Consider the following 16818-nt stretch of genomic DNA (forward strand, 5'->3'; position numbering starts at 1 on the left):
TAAGATGATATTAAAGAGAAGCTGTTTTGTGAGTTTTATGAACTACAGGCAACACAAAATCCCGACAGGGTTCTCCTCACCCGGATCAATTGGACTGATAAGCGACCCAGGCAGGGAGAAATCGGCAGCGACCGCCCCAATGACTCTTCTCCAAGTTCAGAGCTGCTTTTTACTGTGTTTTTTCTGAAGCGCTGCAGTGTTTTAGAGCACAATATAGATGTCTGCAATGTACATGCGAGTTTTCTTGTCTATTTCTGCAATTGAAAAAAAAAATTCTGAAAAAACATCTCTGTATAAAAAAGCCACCAAAATAACTTGTAAAGAAGCATATGAAGTTTATGGCTTAGGGAAGGACTTGGGGAATTTAGATAACTGTAAACGTAACTAGAGCAACAAGTGTCAGGCAGCTGCTGTCAAGGCAAATAGGATAATGGGGTGCATCAAAATAGGTCTACGGACACATGAGGAGAGGATTGTTCTTACTCTTTACAAGTCGCTCAAGCTTGAGCGGAGACCACAGCAGTCAGGTCGTTCCACCATGGATGCCATACTTAGTGACAGTAGTGATAGAATAGGGATAGGTGACATCAGATAGCGGTGACAGCAGTGACAGAATAGTGACAGGTGACATCAGATAGTGGTGACAGTAGTGACATAATAGTGACAGGTGACATCAGATAGTGGTGACAGTAGTGACATAATAGTGACCGGTGACATAAGATAGTGGTGACAGTAGTGACAGAATAGTGACAGGTGACATCAGATAGTGGTGACGGTAGTGACATAATAGTGACCGGTGACATCAGATAGTGGTGACAGTAGTGACATAATAGTGACCGGTGACATCAGATAGTGGTGACAGTAGTGACAGAATAGTGACAGGTGACATAAAATAGTGGTGACAGTAGTGACATAATAGTGACAGGTGACATCAGATAGTGGTGACAGTAGTGACATAATAGTGACCGGTGACATAAGATAGTGGTGACAGTAGTGACAGAATAGTGACAGGTGACATCAGATAGTGGTGACGGTAGTGACATAATAGTGACCGGTGACATCAGATAGTGGTGACAGTAGTGACAGAATAGTAACCGGTGACATCAGATAGTGGTGACGGTAGTGACATAATAGTGACCGGTGACATCAGATAGTGGTGACAGTAGTGACAGAATAGTGACCGGTGACATCAGATAGTGGTGACAGTAGTGACAGAATAGTGACCGGTGACATCAGATAGTGGTGACAGTAGTGACAGAATAGTGACCGGTGACATCAGATAGTGGTGACAGGAGTGACAGAATAGTGACAGGTGACATCAGATAGTGGTGACAGTAGTGACAGAATAGTGACCGGTGACATCAGATAGTGGTGACAGTAGTGACAGAATAGTGACAGGTGACATAAGATAGTGGTGACGGTAGTGACAGAATAGTGACAGGTGACATCAGATAGTGGTGACGGTAGTGACAGAATAGTGACCGGTGACATCAGATAGTGGTGACGGTAGTGACAGAATAGTGACCGGTGACATCAGATAGTGGTGACGGTAGTGACAGAATAGTGACCGGTGACATCAGATAGTGGTGACGGTAGTGACAGAATAGTGACCGGTGACATCAGATAGTGGTGACGGTAGTGACAGAATAGTGACCGGTGACATCAGATAGTGGTGACGGTAGTGACAGAATAGTGACAGGCGACATCAGATAGTGGTGACAGTAGTGACAGAATAGTGACCGGTGACATCAGAAAGTGGTGACAGTAGTGACAGAATAGTGACCGGTGACATAAGATAGTGGTGACAGGTGACAGAATAGTGACAGGTGACATCAGATAGTGGTGACAGTAGTGACAGAATAGTGACAGGTGACGTAAGATAGTGGTGACAGTAGTGACAGAATAGTGACAGGTGACATCAGATAGTGGTGACAGTAGTGACAGAATAGTGACAGGTGACATCAGATAGTGGTGACAGTAGTGACAGAATAGTGACCGGTGACATCAGATAGTGGTGACAGTAGTGACAGAATAGTGACCGGTGACATCAGATAGTGGTGACAGTAGTGACAGAATAGTGACCGGTGACATCAGATAGTGGTGACAGTAGTGACAGAATAGTGACAGGTGACATAAGATAGTGGTGACAGTAGTGACAGAATAGTGACCGCGACATCAGATAGTGGTGACAGTAGTGACAGAATAGTGACAGGTGACATAAGATAGTGGTGACAGTAGTGACAGAATAGTTACATCAGATAGTGGTGACGGTAGTGACAGAATAGTGACCGGTGACATAAGATAGTGGTGACAGTAGTGACAGAATAGTGACAGGTGACATCAGATAGTGGTGACAGTAGTGACAGAATAGTGACAGGTGACATCAGATAGTGGTGACGGTAGTGACAGAATAGTGACCGGTGACATCAGATAGTGGTGACAGTAGTGACAGAATAGTGACAGGTGACATAAGATAGTGGTGACAGTAGTGACAGAATAGTGACCGGTGACATCAGATAGTGGTCACAGTAGTGACAGAATAGTGACAGGTGACATAAGATAGTGGTGACAGTAGTGACAGAATAGTGACAGGTGACATAAGATAGTGGTGACAGTAGTGACAGAATAGTGACAGGTGACATTAAATAGTGGTGACGGTAGAGACAGAATAGTGACCGGTGACATCAGATAGTGGTGACAGTAGTGATATAATAGTGACCGGTGACATCAGATAGTGGTGACAGTAGTGACAGAATAGTGACCGGTGACATAAGATAGTGGTGACAGTAGTGACAGAATAGTGACAGGTGACATAAAATAGTGGTGACAGTAGTGACAGAATAGTGACCGGTGACATCAGATAGTGGTGACAGTAGTGACAGAATAGTGACCGGTGACATCAGATAGTGGTGACGGTAGTGACATAATAGTGACCGGTGACATCAGATAGTGGTGACAGTAGTGACAGAATAGTGACAGGTGACATCAGATAGTGGTGACAGTAGTGACAGAATAGTGACCGGTGACATCAGATAGTGGTGACAGTAGTAACAGAATATTGACAGGTGACATAAGATAGTGGTGACAGTAGTGACAGAATAGTGACCGGTGACATCAGATAGTGGTGACAGTAGTGACAGAATAGTGACCGGTGACATCAGATAGTGGTGACAGTAGTGACAGAATAGTGACCGGTGACATCAGATAGTGGTGACAGTAGTGACAGAATAGTGACCGGTGACATCAGATAGTGGTGACAGTAGTGACAGAATAGTGACCGGTGACATCAGATAGTGGTGACAGTAGTGACAGAATAGTGACCGGTGACATCAGATAGTGGTGACAGTAGTGACAGAATAGTGACCGGTGACATCAGATAGTGGTGACGGTAGTGACAGAATAGTGACCGGTGACATCAGATAGTGGTGACGGTAGTGACAGAATAGTGACCGGTGACATCAGATAGTTGTGACAGTAGTGACAGAATAGTGACAGGTGACATCAGATAGTGGTGACAGTAGTGACAGAATAGTGACCGGTGACATCAGATAGTGGTGACAGTAGTGACAGAATAGTGACCGGTGACATCAGATAGTTGTGACAGTAGTGACAGAATAGTGACAGGTGACATCAGATAGTGGTGACAGTAGTGACAGAATAGTGAGCGGTGACATAAGATAGTGGTGACAGTAGTGACAGAATAGTGACCGGTGACATCAGATAGTGGTGACAGTAGTGACATAATAGTGACCGGTGACATCAGATAGTGGTGACAGTAGTGACAGAATAGTGACCGGTGACATCAGATAGTGGTGACAGTAGTGACATAATAGTGACCGGTGACATCAGATAGTGGTGACAGTTGTGACAGAATAGTGACCGGTGACATCAGATAGTGGTGACAGTTGTGACAGAATAGTGACCGGTGACGTCAGATAGTGGTGACAGTGGTGACAGAATAGTGACCGGTGACATCACACATGTCTTCTATGGTCCTGATGGCGGATAGAGTTATGTTGCTCACCGTCGGATCCTCCGTGTTTCTCCCTACAATTTCTGCGTTCGCTCCGGACGTTCCGCAGGTTTTTCTCCTCTTCTACAACTTCTGACTTGCAGTGAATGTAATAAACAATGGCGCTGCTCTCCATAGACGGCGCTTCCCTGTGTGGGAGACTCACAGCGACCTACAGATGACAACGTGCCGCCTTCTTCCTGTCACTGCAGAAAGCCCCTGAGCTGCCGTCTGTTGGAGATCCCTCAGTGGACCCCTTCCTCACAGCCCCTATAGGACTCAGTGGCCAGTGCAGGGTTACAGTTATTAACCCTTAAACTCCTAATTGTCCCCCCCCCTGCTGTGTGAGGAGCACACGTCACCTCTCAGGCAGTGAAAGGGTTACAGCTGGTAACTTCCAGCAGCGACTCCCATCATCCACCAGGGGGCGCCGTCTCCTTCATGAGGACCCATCATACAACCTGCTGATGCCAGAAGGTCTCATAACACTACCGTACCTCCACTGGGGGTAGATGCTGGAATGGAGGGGCTCCTAGGAGGTCTGAGGACAGGAAGTCACATGGTCTGAGGTCACATGACTGTAAGGGGAGGGGTTTACTAATAATGCGTTCTGTGGAGATAGGAGAAGAGGAGGCTGCTGGGAGGGCTGTGCGTAAAATGCAGGAAGACTTGGTCTTGTTGGCCCCAGGATTCCTCTTTCTCTGTGTGAGGATGCTGCCCCCTCCTGGTCAGATCATCTGGTTCTTAAACGCCCACGATTCCTCTTCCTCTGTGTGAGGATGCTGCCCCCTCTTGGTCAGAGGGTCCTGGTCCTTCACCCCTCGGGATTTCTCCTTCTAAGTGTGAGGATGCTGCCCCCTCCTGGTCAGAGGGTCCCGGTCCTTTGCCCCCCAGGATTCCTCTTTCTCTGTGTGGGGATGCTGCCCCCTCCTGGTCAGATCATCTGGTTCTTAAACGCCCACGATTCCTCTTCCTCTGTGTGAGGATGCTGCCCCCTCTTGGTCAGAGGGTCCTGGTCCTTCACCCCTCGGGATTTCTCCTTCTAAGTGTGAGGATGCTGCCCCCTCCTGGTCAGAGGGTCCCGGTCCTTCACCCAACAGGATTTCTCCTCAGTGTGAGGATGCTGCCCCCTTCTGGTCAGAGGATCCCAGTCCTTCACCCAACAGCATTTCTCCTTCTCAGTGTGAGGATGCTGCCCTCTCCTGGTCAGAGGGTCCCAATGCTTCATCCCACAGGATTTCTCCTCTGTGTGAGGATGCTGCCCTCTCCTGGTCAAAGGGTCCTGGTCCTTCACCCCCCAAGATTTCCCTTCCCCTTTTTGGGGATGCTGCCCCCTCCTGATTGGGGGGTCCTGGTTCTTCACCCCCCTGGATTTCTTTTCCTCTGTGTGAGGATGCTGCCCTCTTCTGGTCAGAGCATCCTGGTCCTTCACTCCCCAGGATTCCTCTTCCTCTGTGTGAGGATGCTGCCCGCTCCTGGTCGGAGGGTCCCGGACCTTCACCCCCAAGGATCTCTCTTCCTGTGTGTGAGGGTGCTGCCCCCTCCTGGTCAGATGGTCCTGGTCCTTCACCCCCCAGGATTTCTCTTCCTCTGTGTGAGGGTGCTGCCCCCTCCTGGTCGGAGGGTCCTGGTCCTTCACCCCCAGGATTTAGTATCCCCCTGTGTCCTCAGTGTAGACCCGGCTGCAGTAAAGGACTCTTATCTAAAGGCCTTTTATACCGGCAGATACATCGCTGGTCGTTCAACCAGAAATAATTTAGAATCGTTCCGTCTTTTACATTCGCCGTATAAGTGACTGAGACGGAGCGACCGAGCGCTGATTAACCCTTAATACCTGCAGGGAATGAGCGAACAGTGAGCGATTTTCCTGTTCTCCGTTCTGTCGTCTGGCGGTCACACTGAATGATTATCGCTCACTTTCACTCATTTGAACAATGATTGTTCCGTTTACAATCACCCTTAGACCTCGTTAATCACGGTATAACGCTCCCATTCATTAAGGCCTCCTTCCCACGAGCGTGACGGGCTCCGCCGCGTAATATTACGCAGTGAAGCCCGTCACGGCGCCCCCCAGAGACCCCATACTTACCAGCGGACGATAGCGTGAAGACGCTTCCCCGCCCACCGCCGTCGCGTCGTGTGACACGCCCACCGCGTCACGTGACGCGGCCGGCAGTGTCACGTGACGCGCTGGCCGCGTCAAATGACGCTGCGGCGGTAGGCGGGGAAGCGTTTTTTCACGCTATTACAGCGGGAGATAGCGTGAACGGACGGCTTCCATTGACTGCAATGGAAGCCGTCAGCGCATACAGCCCGTCCTCACCCGCAGCAAATAGAGCATGCTGCGGGTGAGGACGGGAGAAATCGCGGTGCGTAATTCCGCGGTGGAATTACGCATCGTGAGCATTATGCTATTATGTTCGATAGAACCTAATAGCAGGGGGCCACGCAGCGGATTTTTGCTGCGAATTTACGCGGCGTAAATCCGTTCGTGGGAAGGAGGCCTAAGTCAATGGCTCCTCGTAGACATGCGTTTGATCACAGCGATGGGCGGCGCTTTCCAGACCCATAATTGAGTGCTGTCTGCTCTATTATCACCCATCGCAATGATTGGGAGTGCTAAAATGTACCATTAGACACAGGGAGCTGCAACCAAAAGTAAAGTTGCAGCAAAGCGCTGAGTTTGAAATTGCGGGATGCTTTGCCACCTTAGGGTGGTTTTGCATGGGCGGTCTCCATGGAAGTCTATGGGAAGTGCGCAAATGTTCAAGAGAATGCAGGAAACACTCTGCAATTCTGCTAGGAAAAGAGCACACCTGCGGATCATTAGGCTAAATAGCCCTTTAACTTAGGATGTGAAAATGCACAGTAAAGTGCGCAGACGGGCGCAAAAGTGCTTCCATGCCCAAATCCGCCCGTGTGAGGCCCCAGTAGTCTACAGAAACTCTATGAGACTTTCAGGCTTTAATTCTTCTGGCGATCAGTTTTACCGGTTTCTATAACCGGCAGCTGAGAGGCGGATATCACGTTTCATCATATTTTGGCTTCCTTCATGTAACGTTTTCTGCGGTGTCTTTATTAGTCCAAGTCCTTCACCCCCCAGGATCTCTTCCCCTGTGGTGGGATACTGCCCTCTCCTGGTCAGAGGGTCCTGGTCCTTCACCCCCCAGGATTTCTTTTCCTCTGTGTGAGGATGCTGCCCCCTCCTGGTCGGAGGGTCCCAGTCCTTCACCCCCAGGATTCATTTCCTATGTGTGAGAATGCTGCCCACTGTGGTCGGAGGTTCCCGGTCCTTCACCCCCAGGATTCAGTATTCTTCTGTGTCCTCAGTGTAGATCCTGTTGCAGTAAAGGTCGCTTATCCTAGTCTACAGAAGTTCCATGAGATTTTCGGGCTCTGATTCTTCTGGCGATGAGTTATACCAGTTTCTATAACCGGCATTGGGGAGGCAAAGATCAAGTTTCATCAGATTTCCTTCATGTAAATTTTTCTGTGGGGTGTTGGTCCGGATGCCTTCAGACTAGAAGATTTGTGCATTGTGAGACACCCGTGTCTCGTAGAAATATGAAACCGTCGTTTTGCATGGGGTCAGTAACATCAGTGATGCTTCCCTGCATGGTGATGCACTGTGATGCTGTGCAGGAATAAAATCACAGCATGTCCTAACTTTCTGCGACATCACTCATTGCTTTTAATGAGGCTGCCAACAGTAGTGCCGGCCCCATTGAAAGCGATGGGTAAACTCCGCGATCCTGTGCCGCAGTGGGAACTCCTTCATCCCCGCAGTGATGCGAGGCTGTTTCCACGTGAAAACACATCACATCCAGAAATTACACATAGATGGCAACGGTGATGTGGCACCAACATTCACGGCCCGCTATTGCCCTCGTCACTGTGAAGGATCCCTTATCTTGTAAAAGTCATTAATTTCATCCAGATTTTTACATGTTTTTTTTTTAAGCTCTATTTTATTTCAAATAGAGAAATCTTTGGGAAAATGCATTAAAACACCAAGCAGATGCGCTACTTTGCCTGCAAAAATGCTAGTCAGAATGCTGTACAGACCCCATTATAATCAGTAGGGTCCATTTGGCACCATTTGGGTCCTGTATGTGCCAGATCGGTGGCCCTGGGCTCCCTGACCAGTAGAGTCCAGCTTGCTCTATATAAGAATGCTATCTCTAGTGAGCCAAATGACCCGGTCCCCCTGACCAGTAGAGTCTAGTTTTCTTTGTATTAGAATGATAGCTTTAGTGGACCAATAAACCCGGACCCCATGACCAGTAGAGTCTAGCTTCTGCTATATAAGAGTGCTAGATCTAGTGGACCAAAGGACCCGGTCCCCCTGACCAGTAGAGTCTAGCTTCCTTTGCATAAGAATGCTAGCTCTAGTGGGCCAAAAGGCCCCATCCCCCTGACCAGCAGCCTAGCTTCCTCTATATAAGAATTCTTGCCCTAGTGTGACAAAGGACCCAGTTCCCCTGACCAGTAGAGTTTAGTTTCATCTATATTAGAATGCTAGCTCTAGTGGACCAAAGGACCCGGCCTCCCTGACCAGTAGAGTCTAGCTTCCTCTATATAAGAATGCTAGCTCTTTGCTGTTTAAAGATAAGATGGTGCAGTATAGAGATGAGAGAGTATACTCGCTAAGGCACATTACTCGAGCGAGTAGTGCCTTAGCCGAGTATCTCCCCGCTCATCTCTAAAGATGCGGGGGCAGGGAGCGGCGGGGGAGAGCGGGGAGGAACGGAGGAGAAATCTCTCCCCCCCCCCCCCCCCCCCCCCACTCCCCGCGGCAACTCACCTGTCACCCGCGCCGGCCCCCGAATCTTTAGAGACGAGCGGGGAGATACTCGGCTAAGGCACTACTCCCTCGAGTAATGTGCCTTAGCGAGTATACTCGCTCATCTCTAGTGCAGTCATTTTTTGAGACCTGGGAAATTCTTACACAGAGAAAAAGGAAGAAACTGAGGGATTGTTTCTAGCACACGTATTGGTATCAGGAACAGATGGCATTGGGGCATCCTCCTCTCCAGAATGTCACAGTTGTCGTGCCGGTGCCGTGGGGGGGAGGGGCTTTAAGACTTTTATCAGCTCTCCACCGTATGAATCAGGGACTTCTCTCAGATACCTAGATGCACTGGGAACAGGCCCTGAAAACAGATCCATAACGTCCATAGAATATTGAGTAGAAGGGAGAGGTGGCATACAACTCTGATGTCCTGACAGGTCTGAGTTTGTTTTTGTGTGTTATTTTTAATTAATGTATATTGAGATTATATCTGTACATATCTGCCAATAAGACAGTCATAATATGTTCCAGAATTATAATTTGATCCAGACCGTGGATTCCAGAAATGTCAAGAAAGACAAATTAACTGATGTGGAATGTATATAAAATTGAATGTATGTCTGTATGCGTGCGTGCGTGCGTGTCTGTCCGTCTGTCTGTTTGTCCTTTATGCGCTACTACACCATTCATCCGATCGCCATGAAACTTTGGGAAGTTGTTGAGTACACTCCTGGGAAGATTATAGGCATAGTACAACTATCCTACGATAAATGGCGCGCGCGCGCGCGTCGTCGAACATTACCACCCCCCCACGTAGATCGAATAAGTAAGCCACCTGCTATTGTGATGTCATCACTGATGTCATCAACATCGGACGCCCTTGAACATGCCCCAACATGTTCTATAAAGCTGCATTGTGATGTCATTAAGGTTCTATTATGACACGTACAGCTTGGAACCACTAGAGCACGCCAGCCAATTACCATTGGAGTTGGAAGTGGGTAAACAAGTACTAGGATATCTTCCTAAGAAGCCACAGCAGCCGGATAAATTGTATGTTCCACCCAACGGCTATTTTATTCAGCCCGCAAGGGGGAAGCAGCGGCCTACAAAATCTCATTCAGGTAGGTAGGTTCAGTTCTTGGAGGTTGGGGAATGCTTATGGGCAAGGCCTTATGTCTCATCCCAACTCGATTATTCAATTCTAAGCGCAAAAGAATTAGCGTCCAAATTTTTTGTACGGAATTTAATTCTCTCACTTCCCAATGTCATAGAAACTTGAAATTTGGCACGAGCATTGATTATGTCATAAATAGGAAAAGTTAATGGGTCCCAACTCGATTATTCAATTCAAAGCGCCAAAGAATTAGCGTTCAAATTTTACATACGGAATCTAATTCTCTCATTTCCTGATGTCATAGATTGATAGATAGATAGACTGTATGCAATAACCCTGATAGATAGATAGATAGATAGACTGTATGCAATAACCCTGATAGATAGATAGATAGATAGACTGTATGCAATGACACGTACAGCTTGGAACCATAAATACTAGAGCACGCCAGCCATTTACAGTCAGTCTCCATTGGAGTTGGAAGTGGGCAAACATGTACTAGGCTATCTTCCCAAGAAGCCACAGCAGCCGGATAAATTGGATGTTCCACACAACGGCTATTTTATTCAGCCTGCAAGGGGGAAGCAGCGGCCTACAAAATCTCATTGGTCGCTGCTGCCGTCATCTAGATATATAAAAACGAATGTATGTATGTATGTCTGTCTTCGCAGCAACGCGCAACGGGTACGCTAGTTGTTTAATAAAAACATTTATTAAAAAAATGCTTGCTCTAGTGAGTCAAAGGACCCGGTCCCCCTGACCAGTAGAGTCCAGCTGGCTTCCAACCTCAACACTCGACAGAAACTGCCCTTACCAGAGTATTCAATGACCTACTGACAGCCAAATCGAGGGGCGATTACTCCCTACTGATTCTCCTCGACCTTTCCGCAGCATTTGACACCGTTGACCACAAACTCCTCCTCAGTAAGCTTCGCTTCATTGGCCTAAAGGACACTGCTCTCTCCTGGTTCTCCTCCTACCTATCTGACCGCTCTTTCAGCATCTCCTTTGCTGGCTCTACCTCCCCTGCTCTTCCTCTTGCTGTTGGGGTTCCCCAAGGCTCGGTCCTCGGCCCCCTTCTTTTCTCTATCTACACAGCCCCTATTGGACAAACCATCAGGAGATTTGGCCTCCAATACCACCTGTATGCTGACGCACCCAGATATACACCTCTTCCCGTGACATCTCTGCACCTTTCCTCCAAAACATCACCGACTGTCTGTCCGCTGTCTCTAACACTATGTCCTCTCTCTACCTAAAACTAAACCTCTCTAAAACTGACTTACTGGTATTTCCACCCTCCTCTAACCGACCTCATCCTGACATTTTCAACTCAGTGTGTGGCACCACCATAACTCCTAGACAACATGCTCGCTGCCTTGGAGTCATATTCGTCTCTGATCTCTCTTTTACCCCCTACATCCAATCTCTCGCCCGAACATGTCAGCTGCACCTCAAGAACATCGCAAGAATCCGCTCTTTTCTCACACAGGACACTTACAACGCTTACTGTTGCCCTCATCCACTCCTGGCTTGATTATTGCAACTCGTTGCTGATTGGCCTCCCCTGCACCAGACTCTACCCTCTCCAATCCCTCCTGAATGTGGCAGCCAGGCTCATCTTCCTGTCCAGCCGCTACTCGGACGCCTCTGCCTTGTGCTGGTCAAAGAATACAGAATTTAATTTAAACTCGCTACCTTCATCCACAAAGCCCTCCACAGTGCAGCGCTGCCCTATATTGCCTCCCTCATCTCAATCCATCACCCAGCCCAGGCTCTCCGCTCTGCTAACGAAACCAAACTGAGCGCCCCTTTAATTCGAACTTCTCATTCCCGCCTCCAAGACTTCTCCAGAGCAGCATTGGTTCTCTGGAACACACTACCAAAGGCTACCCAAGCAATCCAGGACTCACAGAACTTCAGGCATGCTCTAAAAACGCACTTCTTCAGGGAGGCATACCGCATTCCCTAAACAAACCCCTCTGTACTCCACCTGAAACCATGCTCCCTGACCTATTGACTGCAATCCCTGCTAACCATCATAAATCTCTCCTGCAGTCATAACCTTTCTGCCGTCACGCGACTAAATGTCTGACCATTGTCTATGTGTATAGCATCCCTCACTCTCCACCTGACCATACCGTGCACATCTCCAGCCCCTTTACCTTCTGTATCACCCCACTATTTGTAGTATGTAAGCTCGTTGGAGCACGACCCTCACCCCTATTGTTTCCATCAACTGATTACTATGTAACCGTGGCTCTGTAATTTTAGTATTTTTTGTCTTTCTGTATTTTGGTACTAGTGTTTATCTGGTGTTCACACGGAAAATCTTATGAAGTCGTGGTTACTTTAGAGATACCAGGAAAAAAATATGTTCACCATTTTGCATAGTTCTCTGTGTTACCCAGGAAACACCACGTGGAGGTAACCATGCGACGTTTCCTTTATATAAAATGACTAGAGATGAGCGAACGTGTTCGGCTCCGCCCCTTTTCGCCCGGACACCGAACTTCGCGAGGAATTCCGTGTTCGGGCGTTAAAAGTTCGGGGGTCGCCGTGGCAGCGCGGGGGGTTGCGGCGGGGAGTGGGGGGGAGAGGGAGAGAGAGAGGGCTCCCCCCTGTTCTCCGCTGCTGCCGCCCGCGCCGCCGCGCCTCTCCCCGCCCCCCGGCGCCCCCCGAATACTTACGCGCGAACACGGAAGTCCTCGGAAAAGCCGGTGTTCGGGTGCGTAAGTGTTCGTTAAGAACACGTTCGCTCATCTCTAAAAATGACATCAGGAAGTGAGAGAATTAGATTCCGTACGTAAAATTTGGACGCTAATTCTTTTGTGCTGTGAATTGAATAATCGAGTTGGGACCCATTAGCTTTTCATATTTATGAATCTCAAGTTTCTATTACACCAAGAAGTGAGAGAATTAGATTGCGAACGTAAAATCTGGATGCTACTTCTTTTGCGCTAGAATTAAATAATCGAGTTGGGACCTCTTTACTTAATGCTCCTGATGATCCACGCAAATTTAAGTGGTGAAACGCGTCGAGCAGTAAATCAACGAGCAATAATATAAGAAAAAAGGGAATTTGAATCTTTTGGGTTGAGTATCCCTGAAACGACCCTCACGAATAAAGGGGAGGTTGCTTTATTTCCTTGGGAGGCTCCCTCATGGAGGTTTTTATGACACATCTTTAGAAACCTCGTGGGATGCTCCTTTTGGTTAATACCAATTCCGACTCTCTATTTATAGGAATCGGCTGAGTATTTCCAATCCTCCTCATGAAAAATTGTGAAGAAACGTGTACATGAGTCACTAAAATTGAACCTATTCATAGGGTGTGGGCTACATAATATCAAGAATTAGCAACTGTGAATAATTCAATCCTCCACATCCCGAGTGCTAATACATAATCAAGTCTCTGCTCCATGTCCAACTGACAATAAGCAAGACAAGAAACCCTGTAGTCGTTGGTGACCAGGCATTATAAACACCCACATACACAATTGTGTGATTGGACACTTACTTTTAGTGACGGTGTGGTTGGATGGTTTACACCACGCCCTTTATATACCTTTTTTTTGTTTTGTTTTATGTGTTGTGCCCCTACGTGTATATTTTAATAATTTTCTAATAAAAATTGAATCTTTTACTCTAAGTCACCACTGTGAAAGGGCAACGTCTAGTGAAATTTGGAGACTTCTTACTCTGCCTCCTCTGTGAAACACCATCTCAAGAACGAAAGCAAAAGGCATTACGAGCAACGGGATGCGTGTTCAACTACAAAATGATGCATCCGCCGAACGTATCACAAGACAATTGCTGGATATTGAGAATGCTGAGGTAAAATGAAAGCTGTGCTGTGATTGGTTGCTATTTCTTATACTGCTGAGGTAACATGAAAGCTGTGCTGTGATTGGTGGCTACTTCTTATACTACTGAGGTTGCATGAAAGCTGTGCTGCGATTCGTTGTTATATATACAGACAGACAGACAGACAGGCACGCACGCATACAGACATACATTCAATTTTATATATATAGATGAACTAGCTGACCCGTCGCGCGTTGCTGCGAAGACAGACATACATACATTCGTTTTTATATATCTAGATAACAACCAATCACAGCGCAGCTTTCAAGTTACCTCAGCAGTATAATATATAGCAACCAATCACAGCGCTGCTTTCATGTTACCTCAGTGGTATAATATATAACAACCAATCACAGCGCAGCTTTCATGTTACCTCAGCGGTATAATATATAGTAACCAATCACAGCACAGCTTTTATGTTACCTCAGGATTCTCAATATCCAGCAATTGTCTTGTGATACGTTCGGCGGATGCATCATTTTGTAGTTGAACACGCATCCCGTTGCTCGTAATGCCTTTTGCTTTCGTGCTTGAGATGGAAATCAAACAATCTTTGTCTGGGGGGCATAACTGTCGACGATGCTCGCGCGCGTGCCACCTATCGTAGGATAGTTGTACTATGCCAGTAATCTTTGGAGGAGTGTACTCAACAACTTCCCAAAGTTTTGTGGCGATTATATGAATGGTGTAGTAATGCATAAAGAACAGACAGACAGTCATTCATATATATATATATATATATATGACATCAGGAAGACATACATTCATTCGTTTTTATATATCTAGATAACAACCAATCACAGCGCAGCTTTCATGTTACCTCAGTGGTATAATATATAACAACCAATCACAGCGCAGCTTTCATGTTACCTTAGCAGTATAAAATATAACAACCAATCACAGCGCAGCTTTCATGTTACCTGAGCAGTAAGAGAAATAACAACCAATCACAGCGCAACTTTTATTCTGCCTCAGCAATATAAAAAATAGCAACCAATCACAGCGCAGCTTTCATGTTACCTTAGTGGTATAATATATAACAACGAATCGCAGCACAGCTTTCATGCACCTCAGTAGTATAAGAAGTAGCCACCAATCACAGCACAGCTTTCATGTTACCTCAGCAGTATAAGAAATAGCAACCAATCACAGCACAGCTTTCATTTTACCTCAGCATTCTCAATATCCAGCAATTGTCTTGTGATACGTTCGGCGGATGCATCATTTTCTGGTTGAACACGCATCCCGTTGCTCGTAATGCTTTTTGCTTTCGTTCTTGAGATGGAAATCAAATGATCTTTGTCGGGGGGGGGCATAACTGTCGACGACGCTCGCACGCGCACCATTTATCGTAGGATAGTTGTACTATGCCTATAATCTTCCCAGGAGTGTACTCAACAACTTCCCAAAGTCTCATGGCAATTGGATAAATGGTGCAGTAATGCATAAAGGACAGACAGACAGACATTTATATATATATCAGGAAGTGAGAGAATTAGATTCCGTACGTAAAATTTGGACGCTAATTGTTTTGCGCTTAAAATTGAATAATCGACTTGGGACCCATTAACTTTTCCTATTTATGGCATAATCAATGCCTGTGCCAAATTTCAAGTTTCTATGTGAGAAAATGACATTCCGCACGTAAAATTTGGACGCTAATTCTTTTGCGCATAGAATTGAATAATCGAGTTGGGACCCATTAGCTTTTCCTATTTATGACATAATCAATGCTCGTGCCAAATTTCACCTTTCTATTACATTGGGAAGCGAGAGAATTCAATTCCGTACGTAAAATTTGGACGCTAATTCTTTGGCGCTTAGAATTGAATAATCGAGTTGGGACCCATTAGCGTTTCCTATTTATGACATAATCAATGCTCGTGCCAAATTTCAAGTTTCTATGTGAGAAAATTACATTTCGTACGTAAAATTTGGACGCTAATTCTTTTGCGCATAGAATTGAATAATCGAGTTGGGACCCATTAGCTTTTCCTATTTATGACATAATCAATGCTCGTGCCAAATTTCAAGTTTCTATGACATTGGGAAGCGAGAGAATTCGATTCCGTACGTAAAATTTGGACGCTAATTCTTTGGCGCATAGAATTGAATAATCGAGTTGGGACCCATTAGCTTTTCCTATTTATGACATATTCAATGCTCGTGCCAAATTTCAAGTTTCTATGACATTGGGAAGCGAGAGAATTCGATTCCGTACGTAAAATTTGGACGCTAATTCTTTGGCGCATAGAATTGAATAATCGAGTTGGGACCAATTAGCATTTCCTATTTATGACATATTCAATGCCTGTGCCAAATTTCACGTTTCTATGACATTGGGAAGCGAGAAAATTAGATTCTGTACGTAAAATTTGGACGCTAACTCTTTGGCGCTTACAATTGAATAATTGAGTTGAGACCCATTACCTTTTCCTATTTATGACATAATCAATGCTCGTGCCAAATTTCATGTTTCTACGACATTGGGAAGTGAGAGAATTAGTGGCAGTGATGGAAATCGAACGATCTACGTGGGGGGGGGGGGGGCGTAACTGTCGACGACGCTCGCACGCGCGCCATTTATCGTAGGATAGTTGTACTATGCCTATGATCTTCCCAGGAGTGTACTTAACAACTTCCCAAAGTCTCATGGCGATCGGATGAATGGTGTAGTAATGCATAAAGGACAAACAGACAGACAGACAGACACACACGCATACAGACATACATTCAATTTTATATATATAGAAGATGACTGTCTGTCTGTCTGTTTGTCCTTTATGCATTACTACACCATTCATATAATCGCCACGAAACTTTGGGAAGTTGTTGAGTACACTCCTCCGAAGATTACTGGCATAGTACATCTATCCTACGATAGGTGGGGCGCGTGCGAGCGTCGTTGACAGTTATGCCTCCCAGACAAAGATCGTTTGATTTCCATCTCAAGCACGAAAGCAAAAGGCATTACGAGCAACGGGATGAGTGTTCAACTACAAAATGATGCATCCGCCGAACGTATCACAA

The 16818-nt window shown here is 46.4% G+C and overlaps 1 protein-coding gene across 1 annotated transcript in view; it reads right to left on the bottom strand.

Moving 5' to 3' along the window:
* Positions 1-16818, bottom strand: part of LOC136627321 (zinc finger protein 585A-like) — a 368397-nt gene that overhangs the window by 91467 nt on the left and 260112 nt on the right. The window lies entirely within an intron of this gene.

Source organism: Eleutherodactylus coqui, chromosome 5 (assembly GCF_035609145.1).
Source record: "Eleutherodactylus coqui strain aEleCoq1 chromosome 5, aEleCoq1.hap1, whole genome shotgun sequence".
Lineage (NCBI taxonomy): Eukaryota > Metazoa > Chordata > Amphibia > Anura > Eleutherodactylidae > Eleutherodactylus > Eleutherodactylus coqui.